The sequence below is a fragment of the Mesocricetus auratus genome, unplaced genomic scaffold (assembly GCF_017639785.1).
Source record: "Mesocricetus auratus isolate SY011 unplaced genomic scaffold, BCM_Maur_2.0 Super-Scaffold_100015, whole genome shotgun sequence".
Lineage (NCBI taxonomy): Eukaryota > Metazoa > Chordata > Mammalia > Rodentia > Cricetidae > Mesocricetus > Mesocricetus auratus.
In genome coordinates, this window is record NW_024429198.1 from 21,309,052 (window position 1) to 21,327,484 (window position 18,433).

Genomic DNA, 18,433 nt, shown 5'->3' on the forward strand with positions numbered 1-18,433 from the left:
CCACCAGGCTTGCCTGAACACCAGCTGTATGGTCTTCGTAAATTAACCAGTTTGGTGCATCAGTTTCCTTGCCTATAAAGTGGGGCCTGTAAGACTGTTTTACAGGGTTTCTTTGTCATGGGAACCAACTGTGTGTAAACTCTTGGAATGATGCTTCACATATACACATCGTATTAACATTAGTTAAAACTAACCCACTTAGAGACGTCTGAAGAGCTTTCTGGTAGACCATCCTGTGGTTTGCCATGCCTTAACAATGAAGATGGCTACTTTTTGTATTTGGGTGTTTGTTTGTTTGTTTGTAAAGAGACTGAGCACTCTTGTAGGACAGAATTCCTAGCACTGAGCTCAGAACTTGAGTATTTAGGAATGTGCATCCCAGGCTGAAGATTTAGCTCAGCAAAATATGTCACATCAGCAGCCTCCACTCAGACCCTCTTACACATCCAGTCATCAACATGTCCACCTGAGAATGTCCACAGCAGAGATGGTACCAAGAACTATACTCTAAGACTCTAATCATTACCCTGGAGGGACCAGAATGAGTGGCCAGAGCAAAGGCTGTGCAGGTTAGCTGCATGATAACTTGGGCCCAAATAGGGAGTGAGAGGAGAGGAGGGAGAGCAAGACAGGGAACCTGGACAGACATTCCCCAAATCTCACTGAAATTGTTTTCCTGACCATTTGAACTCTGAAAATGGAATGTGAATGTCCAGGGCCATCAGAGACATTGCCAAATGTACTTTCCATTGCTATGTCAAACCATGAATTTTACTGAGGGTTACTTATTCATGTATGGGCCAGCCTCAGGCTAGAACAAGGTGACATTGATCATGAGAGCAGTGAAACCTGTTGCACTTCGTTCCAGTAATCTTTACAAATCATTTCTACTGAAAGTTTCCTTGGTAGAATTATTAGCCAGTAAGTGAGACCGATATGTTTAAGAGCCAACTCCTATGTAAGCTCACCTTCCAAGCATCCTTTCTTTTATTTTTGCCTAAACTTTACATGGTAAACTATCTATACACAGAGGCGTTCTTGTCCATTTTAGCCTTTCAGTCATGTGGTGTTTCTTGGCCTTGAATCAGGCATGCCTCTGAGAGTGTCTATTACCCTTTCTTAAGCAGAACATGTGCACATTGGTATTCCTAACGGAGCATTCTCAGGAGTATGCCCACTGCTAAATGCTTTCATACTTCCTACATAAAAGCCCTACACTTCATTTGTTGGGGGGGCATTACTTTGGGAATAACTCCCATGCCCCCCTTACTGCCTCCAGTAAGTCATTATCCACTCTTTTTGGCTAGATTTTCATTTTTGAACTCACCAACATGTGAACTCATTGTATTTGGTTATAGACTGGCTTCCATTTAAATATACTCCTGTAATAGGAAATTTTCAAAGGGAGATGCTGGGTCCATGGTTACAAGTTGCATACTGATAATGAAACATACAATGGCCTTCGTCAGTATTCAGGGAATAAATTCCTTGAGTGGTTTTATGAGTGAAGACGGTATCAGGTTTCCAACCAAGAAAGAGTGAAAAGTCCTAGCTTATCCTTATTTCCAACTGTCTCAGCTCTAATCATTGTCTTTGTGGGCATGGCTAAATATGCAAATATAAAATGTATTATTTTAATAGACTGGCAAGATGGCTCAGCAGGTAAACACATTTGCTGCCACACCTATGGTCTGAGTTCCATTCTGGGACCCAAGTAGTAGGAGAGAACCTACTCCTGCCAAGTTGTCCTCTGACTTTCATACAATGCTCTCAGGCACACCTGTTCACAAATATGCATGTGCACAAATACACCCAAAATAAGCAAATACCTGTAATAAGAAACTTAAAAATTATTCGTTTGACTGCCAATAGGTATATAGTTCACCGGCATTCAGAACATTTATATTAGCCAAGTGCTATGCAAGCCTTCATCCAAGCATTCAGGAGGCAGAGGCAGCCAGATTTCTGAGTTCAAAGCCAGTCTAGTCTACATAGCAAGTTCCAGGCCAGCCAAAGCTATAGAGTGAAACATTGTCTCTGAAAAAAACCATCACCCACCATATGCTTCCAGAATTTTTTCATCTTCTCACATGGAAAGTTGATACCCACAGAACACTGACTTTCCATTGTTCCCTCTTTCCAGCTCCTGGCCATCACCATTTCATTTTCTGTTTTGATGTGTTTGGCTACTGTAGATCCCTCATGTAAGTGGAATCATACAAAATCTGTTCTTTTGTGGCTGGATTCTCCTTTTTAGCACATCTCTTAACTCCATCCACGCGGTAGTATAACTGAGAGCTTCCTTTTTAGGGATGGATTGATATTTCAGCCCATGCAAATGCCACATCTTCTTTAATCATCCATCGCACAGAATATTCCTCTGAACATGGGTGGACACGCACTTCTAGGAGCCTGTGTTTTCACAGCCCCAAATTCTTGAGAAATCAACATATAGCGTTCCAGAATGGAAAATACTCCCACCAGCATTGGATAAAGGTTCTCATTGCTGTTTGTCCTACACTTACCATCATTGTCATCATTTCAGTACAGAGCCACCCCAGGGGCCTTGAGCTTAGCAGGCAAACGCTGTGCTTCTGAGCTGTACTCTCCTCCCTTTGCATGTATTATTATTTTCTCAATGATAGTCAGCCTATCAAATGTGAAGTGTTACTTCCTTGTATTTGTAACTGTGGTTTCTCTAATGATGTATTGACCGTGTGCTTATTGAATATATATGTATACATTACATATATATGTGTGTGTGTATGTATGTGCATATATGTATATGCCTGTGTGTGTAATTTCTTTGAAGAATGACAATGCCGGTCTTTGGATCATTCTTTGACTTGACAAAAATGCCATCACTGTTGATATTCTTGCGTGTGAGAATGTGAAAAAATCTTTTTCTCCTTGCATTCTCTGTTGTGTCTCATCATGTTATTTCTTATTTACATGAAGGTCCCAAATAATTGCAAAACCTACACCAAAATCAAGGAGGGCCGATGTGTTTATCCGAGACACCAGTATGTAAGTCAAGAGGTAATGATGACAATGATGCTACCAAAATGAACCTGGCTCTTTTAAGACCCAGTCTCTAAAAGTGTTACCTCTTTAACCCTGCAACCTCCACTTAGATAGGCACTATAACTACTTCCACTAATAGATAGAGAACAGAAGCACAGAGGGTTTACTGTGTCATTCCCTAGGGCATCCAACTTGCAAGAACAGTCTAGGACTTGAACCCTGCTTCCAAGGCTACATGGAAAGCATCCCTGAGAAATATAAATCATTTTCAGGAACTAACAATCTTTAAAAGCCACAGGTGGCCTTTCTTTCTGTTTTTTTTTCAAGATGAGCATTAACATCCAGCAATGTGCCAGTTCAGGTTAAGCTGACATCCTGAATCCAGTGTCACACTTTGGAGATCAACAAATCTTGTGAAGCCAAGACCCCGCAGGAAGGCAGGCAGAAACAGGAAAATCAAGGCATGAAGCCTGTGGAGGCTGAAAAAGCAGGAGAGCCCTGGAGGTGGGGGATGAGAGGTCAGGAACAGCAGCAAGGCAGAGCTGCCCCACAGGTGATGGGCAGTTGCTGGGATATCAATCTTTCACCTGTCCCAGTAGGGCTCTTGTGCTACAATTCAAAATGTGGTTTTGAGTTTAAAATGATAATGATTGTTAACAGCACAATAATTGTAAAATGTGTTTTGAGTCAGGTGAGTTTCAACACTGCCTTATTAGTCATTTACACCTTGGCACCCATAACCCTTGGCTCTTAGTGTAGATGTGCAGGGAGAGCTGAAGAGCAGGCTGGTGGTAGGGGGAGTCTGCTTGGATATCCAAGAGGAACTGGAAGATGTGTGGGTGGTGGGTGACCTTGTGACTTTAAAACAGTGCAGAACAAAACATAGGATTTCCTTTTTCTTTTAATTGCTATTTTTATGAAATTAGATTTCTTCTCTCTTCCTCAAATTCCTGATCCCTGCTGACTTGCTGTGTTTGGTTTTGACAGCCTCTGGCTCCGTACCTTCCCTGTTGACTTCTCTGGCCTCTCCAATCTCAAACGTCCTTTCCAGACCAATGAAGAATAACAGTCCCCCTAGCTTCTCCACCTGCACCTCCCCTCAAGCCATCCTACCGTCTAGTCACACTTAGTATCTTCCCAGGTACTTGTCCAAGTCCTGCTCCAGAGACAGCTGTTAACCTGGGTCCCCTGCATGACATCTGTCAGGTGGCCCCTCCATGAACACTTCTCTCCATGAAGCTCCGTGCTCACTGTCTTTCTTACCAAACACCCAAGGCTGCAGATGTGTCCCTTCCCACAGGCTCAGTGCTCAGACATTCTTGTCAGCAGTGTCACCTCCCGGTGGATAACACTTCCTCTTTCATGCCTGGGAAATATGCTATGATGGCATAGACAGTAGACATCTGACCACGTGAAACATACAAATGAAAAGAGAGTATTGCTAAATGCTCTGACAAATAAAACAATCTGGAGAGCCACAAGCTCCAGCGTCTTGAAAAAACTTTATTGGACTCAAGCACTGATTAAACAAAAACCATATTTTTAGTATTTAGTCAAAGGGGAACAGGCAAGCACAGCTGTTGTGGTTGTCTGCTCCACCCCACCCATTTCTAAAGTAGATCTGAGAGTTGGAAACAGGCTAGATTAGACTTCTTCTCTGGCCTGCTTATTTGGGGAGACCCCGTGGGCTGACAAACTCTATCCATGGGCTGCTTTGCTGGCAGGACAAAGAGGTTCTGGGGTTGACTTTAAAAGAGAGAAGGTGGAAAGTGGTAGTAGGAGACCTCAGCTTAAATTCTTGTCTCACCACCACCACCTTGAATGAGAGTGGAAAAATCACCATCCTTCATGGATGTTAGTTTCTGGATGGATGATAGATAGATAGATAGATAGATAGATAGATAGATAGATAGATAATAGATAGATAGATGACAGAGATAGATAGGACATAAATTCTCAGCCCTGTTTGTTCTAACAACTATAATTCTGAGATACTTGGTTTAAATACTTATAGATTTGAAAGGTTAAAGTGCCCGGCAGGAATGGAAATTCAGTCTCAAAATGAATGACACAGTGCAGTGGGCCCCTGTCCTAATGTTTAATCTGCAGTGCAATCGTGTTAATAGGTGGGAACTTCAGGAGGTGATTACATCATGAGGGATCTGCATGCATAAGTGGGATTTGACTGTATAAAATAGACAGAAAGGAGCATTCTTACCTCTCAGCACATTCTGTCACGTGAGCATATAGCAGAAGGCACCAGCTGTGAAGCAAAGAGTGAGATTTTACCAGACACCAAATTTGCTGGCACGCTGACATTGAACTTGCCTCCAGATGTGAGTGCAACACCTTTGATTGTTTATAAATGTCCTTGTCTGCTTTGTCCTGTCATAACAGCCTCAACAGACTAAGATACACCCCCATTGAGGACGACTCACCTCTTTGTCTCTAGGGCTCTTCTGTTTGTCAAAGGTGCAATGGAGACTCTGCTATGCGGACTCCTGCAGCCTTTGGGCGCTTAGAGGAAAACATCTTCCTGATGATGCCATGAGTGTGGAGAGTCACATCTAAGAGACAGAGAAAGACCTCAGGCACACTGAGTTCCTGGATTCAGCCACACCTGGAGCAGTAGTTCTCCTGTATCTGCAGATGTATGAAGTCCCCAAATCCTTCTGCTCCCTGGTTTTCTCAGTGTAAACACGTTTTCAGTCAGTTGCAATTAAAACAGCACTAGCATCTGTAGAGAACACTGGTCTGCTTTCCATCTCAGTAGCAAATACATGGGGTGTGTTCCCCTTCATATTATAAAGAACTAGATGAATTTGGTCTGTGGGGTTTGGAGGCAGAAAGTTTGTAGTGTACATAAACTGCAGCAGGAGCTTTGTAGGAGACGGCACATGGCAGGGATGTGTGTAAGAGAAGATGAGACAGCATGGAAAGTTGAAGAAAAGAAGTCAACATGCCTCATGGTATGTGGGGGTGTGGTGTGTGGTGTGTGTGTGTGTGTGTGTGTGTGTGTGTGTGTGTGTGTGTGCGCGCGCGCGCGCATGGTGCGGTTGTTGGTGGTGGTGGAGACCCAGGGTGTCACACGTGCTGAGAGACCTCTCTCCCACTGTACTCCACAGGCCAACATCACTCTTTTATAATGACTAACTTCAGGGAACCTAATGGATGCATTCAATGCATTCAAGCCCTACCCCAACTGTACCTCATTTCGCAGAAAAAAAAACTAAATTCAGAAAAACCTTGAAAGAACAAATCTCCAAATTACTTAGTGTATGTGAGTAATATGGTTGAAGATTATTTTTATTTTCCTTTGCACATTTTTGAGTATTTTTTCCAAACTTTATAAAATTTCTATGACTGGTCTAATTTTTTAATTTCATTTTTGAGGCAGTGTTTCTCTGAGCAATTTTTAGAGCCTGTCCTGGAACTCGCTCTGTAGACGACACTGGCCTTGAACTCACAGAGATCCGGCTACCTCCCTGCCCAGCTGACGGGTCTAATTTTTAATTATTGTTTTAGCACAGTGCCTACTTTTTATTTTATTTTTTAAAATTTTTGTTTAAATTAGAAACAAGCTTGCTTCACATGTCAATCCCAGCTCCCTCTCCCTCTCCTCCTCCCCCACCTTCAATCAACCCCTCCAACCCTCCAACCAATTATCCCTCTGCTCCCCAGGGAGGGTGAGGCCCTCCATGGGGGTTTTCCAAAGTCTGTCAATTCATCCAGGGCAGGGCCTAGCCCCTCCCCCATGTGTACAGGCTGAGAGAGCATCATGCGCCAGGGATAAATACTGATCTACTACCTGAGGCCCCATAGATTGCCAAGGCCTCCTCACTGACACCCACGTTCAAGGGGTCTGGATCAGTCCCATGCTGGCCTCTCAGCCATCAGTCTGGGGTCTATGAGTTAGTTCCCACTTGTTCAGGTCAGGTGTCTCTGTGGGTTTCAACAGCCCGGTTTTGACTCCTTTGCTCATCACTCCTCACTCTCTGCAACCGGGTTCTAGGAGTTCAATTCAGGATTTAGCTGTGGGTGTCTGCCTCTGCTTCCATCAGTCACTGGATGAAGGCTCTAGGATGGCATACAAGGTAGTCGTCAATCTCATTATTGGGGAAGGGCATTTAAGGTAGCCTCTCCACTATTGCTTAGATCCCAGTTGCTGTTATCCTTGTAGATCTCTGGAAATCTCACTAGTGCCAGATCTCTCCTCAAACCTATAACGACTCCCTCTGTTATGGTATCTCTTAGCCTGCTCTCCTCTATTCTTCCCCCGATTAAACCTTCCTGCTCACCCATGTCCTCCTATCCCTTCCTCTTCTCCCCCTTACTTTCTCCCAGCTCCCTCACCCCTCTCCCCATGCTCCCAATCTGCTCCCAATCCTGTCCTATTCCCCTTCTCCAGAGTACCATGCATGTCTCTCTTAGGGTCCTCCTTGTTTCCCAGACTCTCTGGCTGTAGGATTGTAGGCTGGCAATCCCCTACTCGGTGTCTAAAATCCATATATGAGTCAGTAATACCATATTTGTCTTTTTGTGACTGGGTTACCTCACTCTTGATGGTTTCTTCTAGTGCCATCCATTTGCCTGCGAATTTCAAGATTCCATTGTTTTTTTCCTCTGAGTAGTACTCCATTGTATAACTGTACCACATTTTCTCTATCCACTCTCCAGTTGAGGGGCATCTAGGTTGCTTCCAGGTTCTGGCTATTACAAATAATGCTGCTATGAATATAGTCGAACAGATGTCCTTATTGTATGAATGTGCATCTTTTGGGTACATGCCTAAGAGTGGAATTGCTGGATCTTGTGGTAGACTGATTCCCATTTTTCTGAGGAATCTTCATACTGATTTCCAAAGTGGCTGACCAAGTTGGCACTCCCACCAGCAATGGAGGAGTGTTCCCCTTTCTCCACATCCTCTACAGCATAAACTGTCATTGGTGTTTTTGATTTTAGCCATTCTGACAGGAGTAAGATGGTATCTCAGGGTTGTTTTGATTTGCATTTTCCTGATGGCTAAGAATGTTGAGCACTTTATTAAGTGTCTATCAGCCATTTTAAACTCCTCTGTTGAGAATTCTCTATTTAGTTCTGTACCCCACTTTTTAATTGGTTAATGTGGTGCTGTGGAGTACTTTGTAAGTTCCGAAGATCAGCCCTCTGTCAGATGTGGGGTTGGTGAAGATCTTTTCCCATTCTGTAGGCTGCTGTTTTGTCTTGTTGAATGTGTCTTTTGCCTTACAGAAGCTTCTCAGTTTCAGGAGGTCCCATTTATTAATTGTCTATTTCAGTATCTGTGCTACTGGTGTTATGTTCAGGAAGAGGTCTCCAGCACTTCCCGCTTTCTCTTCTAAGAGGTTCAGTATGACTGGATTTATGTTGAGGTCTTTGATCCATTTGGACTTAAGTTTTGTGCATGGTGACAGATATGGCTCTATCTGCAGTCTTTTACATGCCAGCATTCAATTATACCAGCACCATTTGTTGAAGATGCTTCCTTTTTTCCATTATATAATTTCAGCTTCTTTGTCAAAGATTAGGTGTTCATAGGTGTGTGGGTTAACATCAGGGTCTTCAATTCTATTCCATTGGTCTACCTGTCTATTTTTGTGCCACTACCAAGCTGTTTTCATTACTATAGCTCTATAATAGAGCTTAAAGTCAGGGATGGTAATGCCTCCAGAAGTTCCTTTATTGTACAAGGTTGTTTTGGCTATCCAGGGTCTTTTGTTTTTCCATATAAAGTTGAGAATTGTCCTTTCAAGGTCTGTGAAGAATTGTGCCGGGATTTTGATAGGAATTGCTTTTGGTAATCTACAGATTCGATGTGTCCTCTGCCTTACAGAAGCTTCTCGGTTTCAGGAGATCACGTTTATTAATTGTCGATCTCAATGTCATGTTTTCTCCATATATAGTGATTGAGAATTTTGCTGGGTATAGTAGTCTGGGCTGGAATCTGTAGTGTTTGTAGAACATCTATCCAGGACCTTCTGCCTTTCAGAGTTTCCGTGGAGAAGTCAGGTGTGATTCTGATAGGTTTGCCTTTATATGTTACTTGGCCTTTTTCCTTCACTGTTCTTACTATTCTTTCTTTATTCTGTATGTTTGGTGTTTTGATTATTATGTGGTGAGGGGACTTTTTTTGGTGCAGTCTATTTGGTGTTCGTTAAGCTTCTTGTACTTTCATAGGCATGTCCTTCCTCAGGTTGGGAAAGTTTTCTTCAATGATTTTGTTGAATATGTTTTCTGTACCTTTGAGCTGGGCTTCTTCGCCTTCTTCTACACCTATCATTCTTAGGTTTGGCCTTTTCATGATGTCCCATATTTCCTGGATATTTTGTGTTAAGGATTTGTTGGACTTAAGATTTTCTTTGGTTTTGAGGCCTGGCTGGCCCTACAGCCTCCAAAACAATACAGAGAAACCCTGTCTCGTAAAACAAAAAAAAATATTTTCTTTGGTCAGTGAATCTATTTCCTTTAGTTTATCTTCAGTGCCTAAGATTCTCTCTTCCATCTCTTGTATTCTGTTGGTTATGGTTGGTAGTTCCTGATCATTTACTCAGCTTTTCTATTTCCAGCAATCCCTCAGTTTGTGTTTTCTTTATTGTCTCTATTTCAGTTTTCAGGTCTTGAGCTGTTTGAATTGTTTCCTTCATCTGTTTGATTGTTTTTTCTTGGCTTTCCTTGCTTTCTTTAAGAGATTTGTTGATTTCTTGTATTTTTTGTTTGTTTTTCCTTCCATTTCTTTAAAGGGATTTTCTCATTTTCTCTTTGAGGGTCTCTATCATTTTCATGAGTTTTTTAAAGGTCATTCTCTTCTGTTTCCTCTGCGTTGGGATGTTCAGGTCTTGCTGGTGTAGATTCCCTAGACTCTGGTGGTGTCAAATTGGTTTTTCTGTTGTTGAATGTGTTCTTATATTGTCATCTTCCCATCCCTTCTTCCAGTGGGTGCAGGTGGGGTCTCTTCCTCTCCTGGTGGGTAGGGGTCTATGGTTCTCTTCCAATGGGTTCAAGCAGGTCCAATACTCTGATGGGTCTCACAATGGGCACAGATGGGTCTGAGACACTATAGGCGAGCAGCTGGACCAGGAATATCCAAGGAGGGGGATGTGGGCTCTAAGCAGAGCTCACACTCACCTCAAACAGAGGTCAGAGGGCAGAGGGCAGAGGGTAGAGGGCAGATGGGGGCCAAGACTGAGGTGTGGCTAGACTCAGGGTGGTCCTTTCTGCTGGGGCGGGTCTGCTCTAGGTACAGAGCAGACCCAGGAAGATCCAAGGAGGAGGATGTAGGGAGTCGGGGCCCCAAGCAGAGCCCACATTCACCTCAAGCAGAGGGTGGAGGGAGGAGGGGGGCAAGACTGAGGTGTGGTATAGTGTCTTCTGAGGATCTTGCTGCATCATAGAGATTCCTCCTTGGATAGTTTGACCTTTGAACCCAGTAGTAGATGGGATATAATCCACTATTTATATAGCTTGTGAAATAGGCTATCATTCATACTTTCAGTTCTAGAAAGCGTGTACACTTTCTTTAAAGGGCCAGATACTCAGCATCTGAGGCTGTGCAAGCCACACACACACACTCTCTCTCTCTCTCTCTCTCTCTCTCTCTCTCTCTCTCTCTCTCTCTCTCTCTCTCTCTCTTTCTCTGTCAACCACTGATCCTTGCTTCTGCAACCAACTAAGTGAACGGATTTATAAATAAGTGAACATGACTTTGTTCCAATGATACTTCATTTGGGGGTGCTGAAATTCAAATTATAAAACTATCTTACCCCACACTAATGGAATGGGGCATTTGTAGAAAGAGCCTTAGTCACAGAGTAGAAAGAGTTCACTGTCTTAGTCACAAGGTGTTTCATCTCGTCAAATGTTGCAGTCATCAAATAAGTACTTTCAGGATTAGTGAGTAGATGATGAATGAATGAGCTAATGGTAGATGCTCCTAGGAGCTGGCTTTTGGAAGTTAGTAGATTGTTATATGATCTAGTTGCAACACATCAAAAGAATCCTTTGGTTTATTCACTGATGTTCTGCCTTCAATCACTGCTTAGTGTTGTCCCATGTAATCAGAAGCCTTCTACAAAGCCAGCTGCCTGCCTTTGCCCAAAAGCCTAGGTGGTGGATTTCTACTTGCTACCCCATGTGAGGATAGGTACACTGTTTCTCACAACTTAACCAGTTCAAATGAAGCTTCACGGGTTACCTAGAGCCAGAAACCATGAGACACACTAAGTAAGATAAAGAAGATGGAAGGGATACCACAAATGGCCATTCTGTCTTTCCTGTTTCTAGCTGCCATGTTGAATATTTTACATATGATTATTAAGTCTTTACTGGCAAGAAGGAGAAAGACCACACAGTTCATCATAAGCTGTCTAGAAATGACAGGAATTACATAAAATAAGGTAAAGAGAAAAAAAATCATTAATCAAAGCTAAAACCTGGTAGGTTGTGGTTGACAGTGGCAGAGTGTCTGAATACATTTGTTATCTTTTTCTAACCTAAAGAGCAATTTAAAAAGAAGGACTCCAAGTGGACAAAATGTGGCAATGCATTTTTTTGATAGAGAGGTATGTCTTAAACCTGAAGTGATCTCTCTAGGCTCATATGTTTGAATACTGTCACCAGATGATGACACCAGTCAGGAAGGCTGGAAAAATCCAGTCCCAAAGGGACTGTAGCCTAACAAGTGAGGTTCCGTCACTGGGATGGGCCTTTAAAAGTCAAAGCTCATTCCTGCTTCTGGTCTAGTCTTGATTTTCTGGTTGGCTACCTGGGTCTAACCAACTATGTCACACTCTTGGTGATACAAACTAAGCTTCTTGCTTCTATCCCCTCCCGTCATGATGGATTGAAATTCCCCCAAATCACAAGTCAAACCATAGCCTTCCTCAGCTGACATCCACCTGTCGGCGTGTTTCTTGACTTCCTTTTGTTTCGTTTGTTGTTGGTTTGTTGTTTGAGTAAACAACTCACTCAGGAGGGATGGCAAATGCAGCGGGGACACTGAGAAGAGAGAACACTCTTCCTCTTAAAGCTCGAATGATGACCTTGATAAAATGTGCCGAATGTCACTTGTCACTTCTTGCACATCTCAGTACTCGCCAAGCACCACCTCATTCTATCGTCACTAAGCGGGGAGGGTTACAGGCCCACTGTACAGATGAAACTGCGGTATGTGGGTGACATGGAATGCTTTGAAATGGCTCATCCAGAGAACGTGAGGGAGCTCCTGCGAATTGAAAATGTGATAACTCAGACAAGCATTCAGCAACACCTGATGCATCCACAGTAAAAGCTTAACCAATGGAACTATTGTTTTGGACCACTGACTGTTGAGTTACACATTTGTTTTCTCTTATCATGTGGTAAATTATGTCCAAGTCAGATTGTTCTTATAATCAGAGTTGTAAAAGAAAGGTTCATTTTTTATCATTTTTAATTATGTGGAGGTATGTGCTCTATGTGTGGGTATGTATATACACGTGAATACAGGTGTTCTTGGAGGTCAGAGGCACTGGCTCCTCTGGAGCTGAAGGAAGCCATCCCACATATGTTCTGGGAACCAAAGTCAGGTCCTCTGGAAGAGCAATCAACAAGTACTCTTAACCACTGAGCCATTCCTAGCCTCTAACACAAGATTTTGTTGAAATTGGGGAAACTTAGAATCTTGGTTAGACTGTGAAATCCAGTCTAGTTCTTAGCATTGAGAGCCATGGACACTGAAATGAAGTAGTACCAATCAATTTTCCTAAGGCCAGGCAACTACTTACTAGAAAGAACACTGGTCCTCGGGCTCCTAATGTTCTGCCACTCTGTCTGTTCTTGCTTCAGCCCTGCAGTAGAAACATACAGTTAGCCTTTCTGGCCTTTCTTAGAGAATAGTGATGCCTCCCTGAATATATGTCCTCCCAAAGAAGATGCCAAGCACAGGGGCCGTCTCTTTGGGAATAAAAGATCAGTGAGCCACACCTACCATGGGGATGGAACATGGGCATTTACAGTGAGAACATCCCTTTTGCTAGAGTTGATCATTAGCAAGGCTCTTTGGCTATCTTACTATACAAAGGCTGACACCAAGCAGACCCAAGTGATGGAAAGAAAGATATAGGAACTTATCACACACACAGCCAGATCCCTGCTGTGCACATACTGTGAAAGCCATCAGCCCAGACTGAGACAGGAAGCCTGATGTTTCTAGAAAGGAGGGATCCAGAGAGAAACACAGAGTTGGTTACTTGTTATCACTTATTTGTGTGTGAGCACTTGGAAAACAATATTCTGGGCACTTGCTAGAGCAACTGTTGTATTTGAAAAAAACAAACAACTAAATGTTGGTACAGAGAAAACCCAGCCAGGGAACAAAATGAGACAATTCTCCCCCCCCCAGGAAGAACAAACAGTATCTAAGGAGGGAAGCATTACATTACATTACACTCCTTGGCTCAGCGGTGAGTGATATTGACATTAGTCAGAAGAAGGCTAACAATGTTGTGTCATGTTATCTCGGCAGGATGGGTGAAGATAAAAGCACAGGAGGAGAAGGTATCAGGGACAAAGGCTCATCTTTTGTAACAGGAAGCTGAGAGATAATGTCTAAAATGATAAAGAGTAGAAAGGGCACATTGCTTAGATATAGGAAAGGAAACTGGGTGTGGTGGTGCGTGCCTGTAGTCCCTGATACTTGGGGAGCTGAGGCAGGAGGATCAGTTAAGTTCAGGAGTTCTGGGCCATATGCCGATCAGGTGGTATAATAAGGTGATCTCCTGGAAGCAGGGAGTCACCAGGTCACCTAAAAGGATGAGTGAACCTGCCAGGTCAGAAACTGATTAGAAATATGAGTAGAAATACCATAAGAATTTAGTTAAAAGGTTTGAAATTATAGAGACAAAATTTCAAGAGTTACTGTCTTATAAATTTTTAAAACAAAATGTTTCAAGAGTCATGAATATTATTGTTTTATATCAAATGATTACATGTCATGTATAAATACACAGCACTCTATACCTTTAAAATTTTAAAGTACATTTAAGTATGCATATGGGATAATCGTCTCAGAAAAGCCATTAATGTGACTTATATCCATAGCCTCAACAGTAAAATCAAATAATTTTCTGGGGTTTTGTTTTGTTTTCTTTGAGAAAGGGTTTCTCTGTGTAGCTTTGGAGTGTGTCCTAGGACTCACTCTGTAGAACAGGCTGACTTCAAACTCATAGAGATCCACCTGCCTCTGCCTCCCGAGTGCTGGGATTAAAGGTTCATCCAGCACTGCCCAGATAATTATCTTAATTTTTAAAACAAGCCAGTTGATAAATACAAGAGCCAAAATGCACATGTGTTCCTCAGGGATAAATGTCTTCAAATACAATGAAACGTCATGACTCAGAGGGAAGACAGGGAGGGAGGGAGGGAGGAGTTCTTAAAAGCAATTTTCAAAGCAAAGTGGCCCAGTCATTCTGACACATGTTTTCATCCCAGTAGTAGGCATGGAATTTACAGCTGATGGATAGGCATTCTGCAAGCTGCGATGAGCCAGGTTCCAGCTCACATCCTGGACATCATGTTCCAGTGCAAGTGAGGGACCTCAGAACATCAAAGCTTAAGCATATTAAAACCAGCAGCTATGAGCATGAGACCATGAGTCCACCGGGGTAAAATCCAAGTTCCCATTCTTAGGGAACCTTGTATTCTCGGGTCTTCTTTCTTGCTGTCTCTAACCTTTGCTCTGTGGGTCCAGCACCCCAAACTCCTGCTGATAATGGGGAGACATTTGCCAATGTCATTTCATCCCTGAAGGCCAAGTATAGACTCCTCAGTTACATAAATCCTAGAGCAGCTTACTGCTGTCCTTTCTTCCCAGGCTACACTCCAGAACAGGGATGGGTTAAGATTCAGGGCTCCCCAAGCCTAGACCACTATCTCTATGAACACTTCTGTCCAGGAGATGTGACAAAAGCAGCATTGTGGAGTGTTGCTTACACTATAGCATGCAGTCAGGACCCCAGAGTCACAAGTGACAAAATTCCACTTGGAACCATAGTTTAAAAGGTGAATTCATTGATTCAATTAACTGGGAAGTCCAAGGGGTAGCCTGGTTCCAAACAAACATGTTGCTGTATCTTCTCTCTCAAGTCTCGGTTTCTTTTTGTCAGTATCTGTTTGACTACCTGCTCCCCCTCAGTCATGTGATTCTTATCACACACAATCTCAGAATAGAAGGTACTTTCTTTCAGCATATTAAACTGCACACATACGTATGTGTGCATTTGTATGTGGTCTCACACACACACACACACACACACACACACACCATTCAGGGCCAATCACTGCATATATTATTGTATGAAGTCAGTCTAACCCTAGGGCCAGAATGCCATCAGCCTTGTGTTTAACTGTCCCAGATAAGAGATCAAGAGTTCTAAAAGTAGACAGGACAGTCTGTCACCAAAAGAAAGGGAGAGGAGGTATGGGCAGATGAGACTACAGAAATCCATGATACAGCGTAAGCAGAGCACATGGTTAGAATGTGATTCTTGTGATAACCACCACTTGCAGGAAGTCAATGCAGTTCACTGCCAGCCTCCTACCTGAACCTGTTCAGATCATCTCTGCCCTGTCCTTCCCACCCTATCACACCTGCTAATTCTCTCTTCCTTCTCATTCTCATAAAGTCCTATGCCTGCCCTCTACAGAGCTCTGTGTGTTGCTCTTTTGCTTCAGTGGAAGGATAAAGCTTAAGGGGGTTCTGTGTGGGGGACCATGGCAGATTCCATGGTTGGTGAGGGTGACTGAGATGGGGACAAACACACCAGGTGGACAGAGCTTGAGTGAGAAGTTTTACTGGAAAGAGGAGGAGGGGGAAGGAAAGAGAAAAGGAGTAAAGAGACACAGAGGGAGGAGAGAAGAGAAGAGGGAGACAGAGGGGAGAGAGTGGGAAGAGCAGAAAGAGAGAACAGTAAGGGAGCATAAGTGGGCAGGGTCTGTCTTTTAAAGGGGTCCTTTGCACCTGAGTGCTGACTAGCACTCACCGAACCCTGAACTGACCAGAATACTGCTTGAGTGCATTCTGTCAGGTGACAGGGGCAGGCCAGCATAATACCTTACATACTCAACTTATTATTAAAAAGGTGAAGAATTAGGCATGGCAGGTTAGGGAATAAGGACATCAAGTTCTCAAGACTGCTTCCTGCTGACCTGAGGGGGTGTTGACCATTTTGGGGGACCTGAGAACGCTGGGGTGCTGCCACTTCCTGGGGTAGTTGGTTGTTTCATCACAGTCCAGGCTTTATGAAACTCTCTGGAGCCTCTTAGACCTGGCAAGATGTTGGCCTAAAGTTAAGTTTAGGGGAACAATTGTCTTAGGTCCTGGTACTTGAGGGGAAGAGGATCATAAGATGAGGGAGGGGTCCACAAGGGATCCCAAGATGAGGGAGGAGTTTCCAGAACCAGGGAAAGGCTGAACAATATCTAGAGTGAATCTGACCTGTTTGGGTGGGTCCAATTCGACTCCCTGGAACTTGCAAGAATTCTTTAAGTTTGTGAAAACATAAATTTTAGACATATTAGCAGCATATTCATGTCAGAAACAATTTGGTTGAAAGCATTAACACTTTTAAAACTGACAGATATCTTTAGCACAATGAAAGGCACCTTAATTTTGAGCTTGCAGTTATGATCATATAGTGGTATAGCATGGTGTTTAGTATTCTGCATTGGTTAATGTTAAGACTTTGAACAGTAGCATAATGAGAGAGAGTGAAATCTGGAGCCTGTTTCATTCTTTTGAATATCTCAACTCGCTTTGTTATCACGTAAACCTTTTATCCTCAGACCTTCCTAACTTTAATTCATACACCTTACATTACCATCTTAGACCGTCCAGGACCCTTATAGCTTACATTCTCAGACCTTCCGAACCTGCATTTATCCACCTTGTCAGACCTTTCCATCCTCAGACAGACCTTTGTAGCTTACATATTTAAACCTACATACACCTTATACTTTCCTACCTTCACATAGATAAACCCTAAAATACCTGTTCCTGAAATCGGTTTTGTGACAGTTAGAGCCTTGGCCGTTGCTTTAAGCTGGCAAAGCTACCAGTCATCAAAAGCATCAGAGTTCTTGAGAAGGATACAGCTTTACCTGAGTTAATGAAGTCAGAGACTTTAAGGACACCTGCCCTCTGCTGATAACGTGGGACCTGTGGATTAGGTTCTTTAGGAAGACTTGCCTACCATTGGCCCAAGCAACGTGGAGAAAGTTGATTCCACAGTCCTCTTGTCCACAGTCCAAAGAGTCCTTTGTAGCAGCTGAGGTGATAGGCAGGGTTGTTCAGTGGCTAGTGTTGCCACTTTTATGGGGGGAAGTTTCTTCAGTGTCCATCAGTCTTCTTGGAGAAAATGTGGTGAGGCCAGCAGCTGGCCTGTCTCTGTTATGGAAAAGTTTTTAATCAAACATTTGAAATGCCATATTCTCTAGATCTCTGAGCATTTGAGGTCTGTCGGTCTGTTTAGTATATCTCAGAAGACAAAATTTGTCTTTAGTTACTTGCCTTCAGCACATAGGTGGCTAGGTAAGGCTTTATCACTGTAATTAATTTGTATGGCTACAGATTAGTATGGCTACAATGACATTAGGGTAGGATCTGTCTAGAGAACTGAATTGAAGCTGAGCAGCTGTGGAGGGATATTTTACTCAGAGCTCTCTTTTAACTTAGTAGGTTAGAATTACACCTCTAAAGGACAAAGAAGTAGAGAAAAATCCCCTTTTGTAATAGAAGCTTACCATTGGTAAACAGCTTACAGGAAGGACTGGGTGGCATAAATATTTTGTTAATTTGAAATAGACCTTTATAACCTTAAATGTTTGCCATCATTTAAAGATATATAACAATTTAGAAATATTTGAGACTTAGCACAGTTGAATTTAAGTTGCATATAGAGTTAGCTTACATTTTTAAACAGTAGCTACACGTATGCATACACATAGATATATTAAACAGGACTGGATAAAAGTAAGAACCAGAGTGTGATCTCTGATTGTTGCTCTGTTGTAGCAAACAGACAGGACATTTAAAGATACAGAGTAGACTTAAAATTGCCAGTGACAAGAAGGCAGATCCACTGTAGATGAAACATGCAAGGCCTCTGTATGAAATGTGTTCCCTCCAGGGCCCTGGAAAGGCACACCATTCCACATGTGCAGCAGAGCCGGTGAAAGAAGAAAATAGAGACAAAAGAATAAAAGGCAAAAGGTAAATGAATTATGTCTGTCAGCAGGGTTTGTCAGCAGAAGCTGGCTAGACTGTCCCTCTGCCTAGGCTGAGAGAAAGGAGTAACCCACAGATTGGGCACATGGTCAAGATGGCGGCTTCCATAAACACATACCCATCCGACAGAAG

At 42.9% G+C, this 18,433-nt stretch overlaps 1 long non-coding RNA gene across 1 annotated transcript; it reads right to left on the reverse strand.

Moving 5' to 3' along the window:
* Positions 1-11,029: 11,029 nt before the first annotated feature.
* LOC110342960 lies at positions 11,030-17,455 on the reverse strand. The gene is made up of 3 exons (XR_002385150.2): positions 17,268-17,455; positions 12,804-12,866; positions 11,030-12,262 (listed from the first exon to the last, which is right to left on the reverse strand). It is a non-coding gene; the product is annotated as an uncharacterized LOC110342960 (long non-coding RNA).
* Between the last annotated feature and the right edge of the window lie 978 nt (positions 17,456-18,433).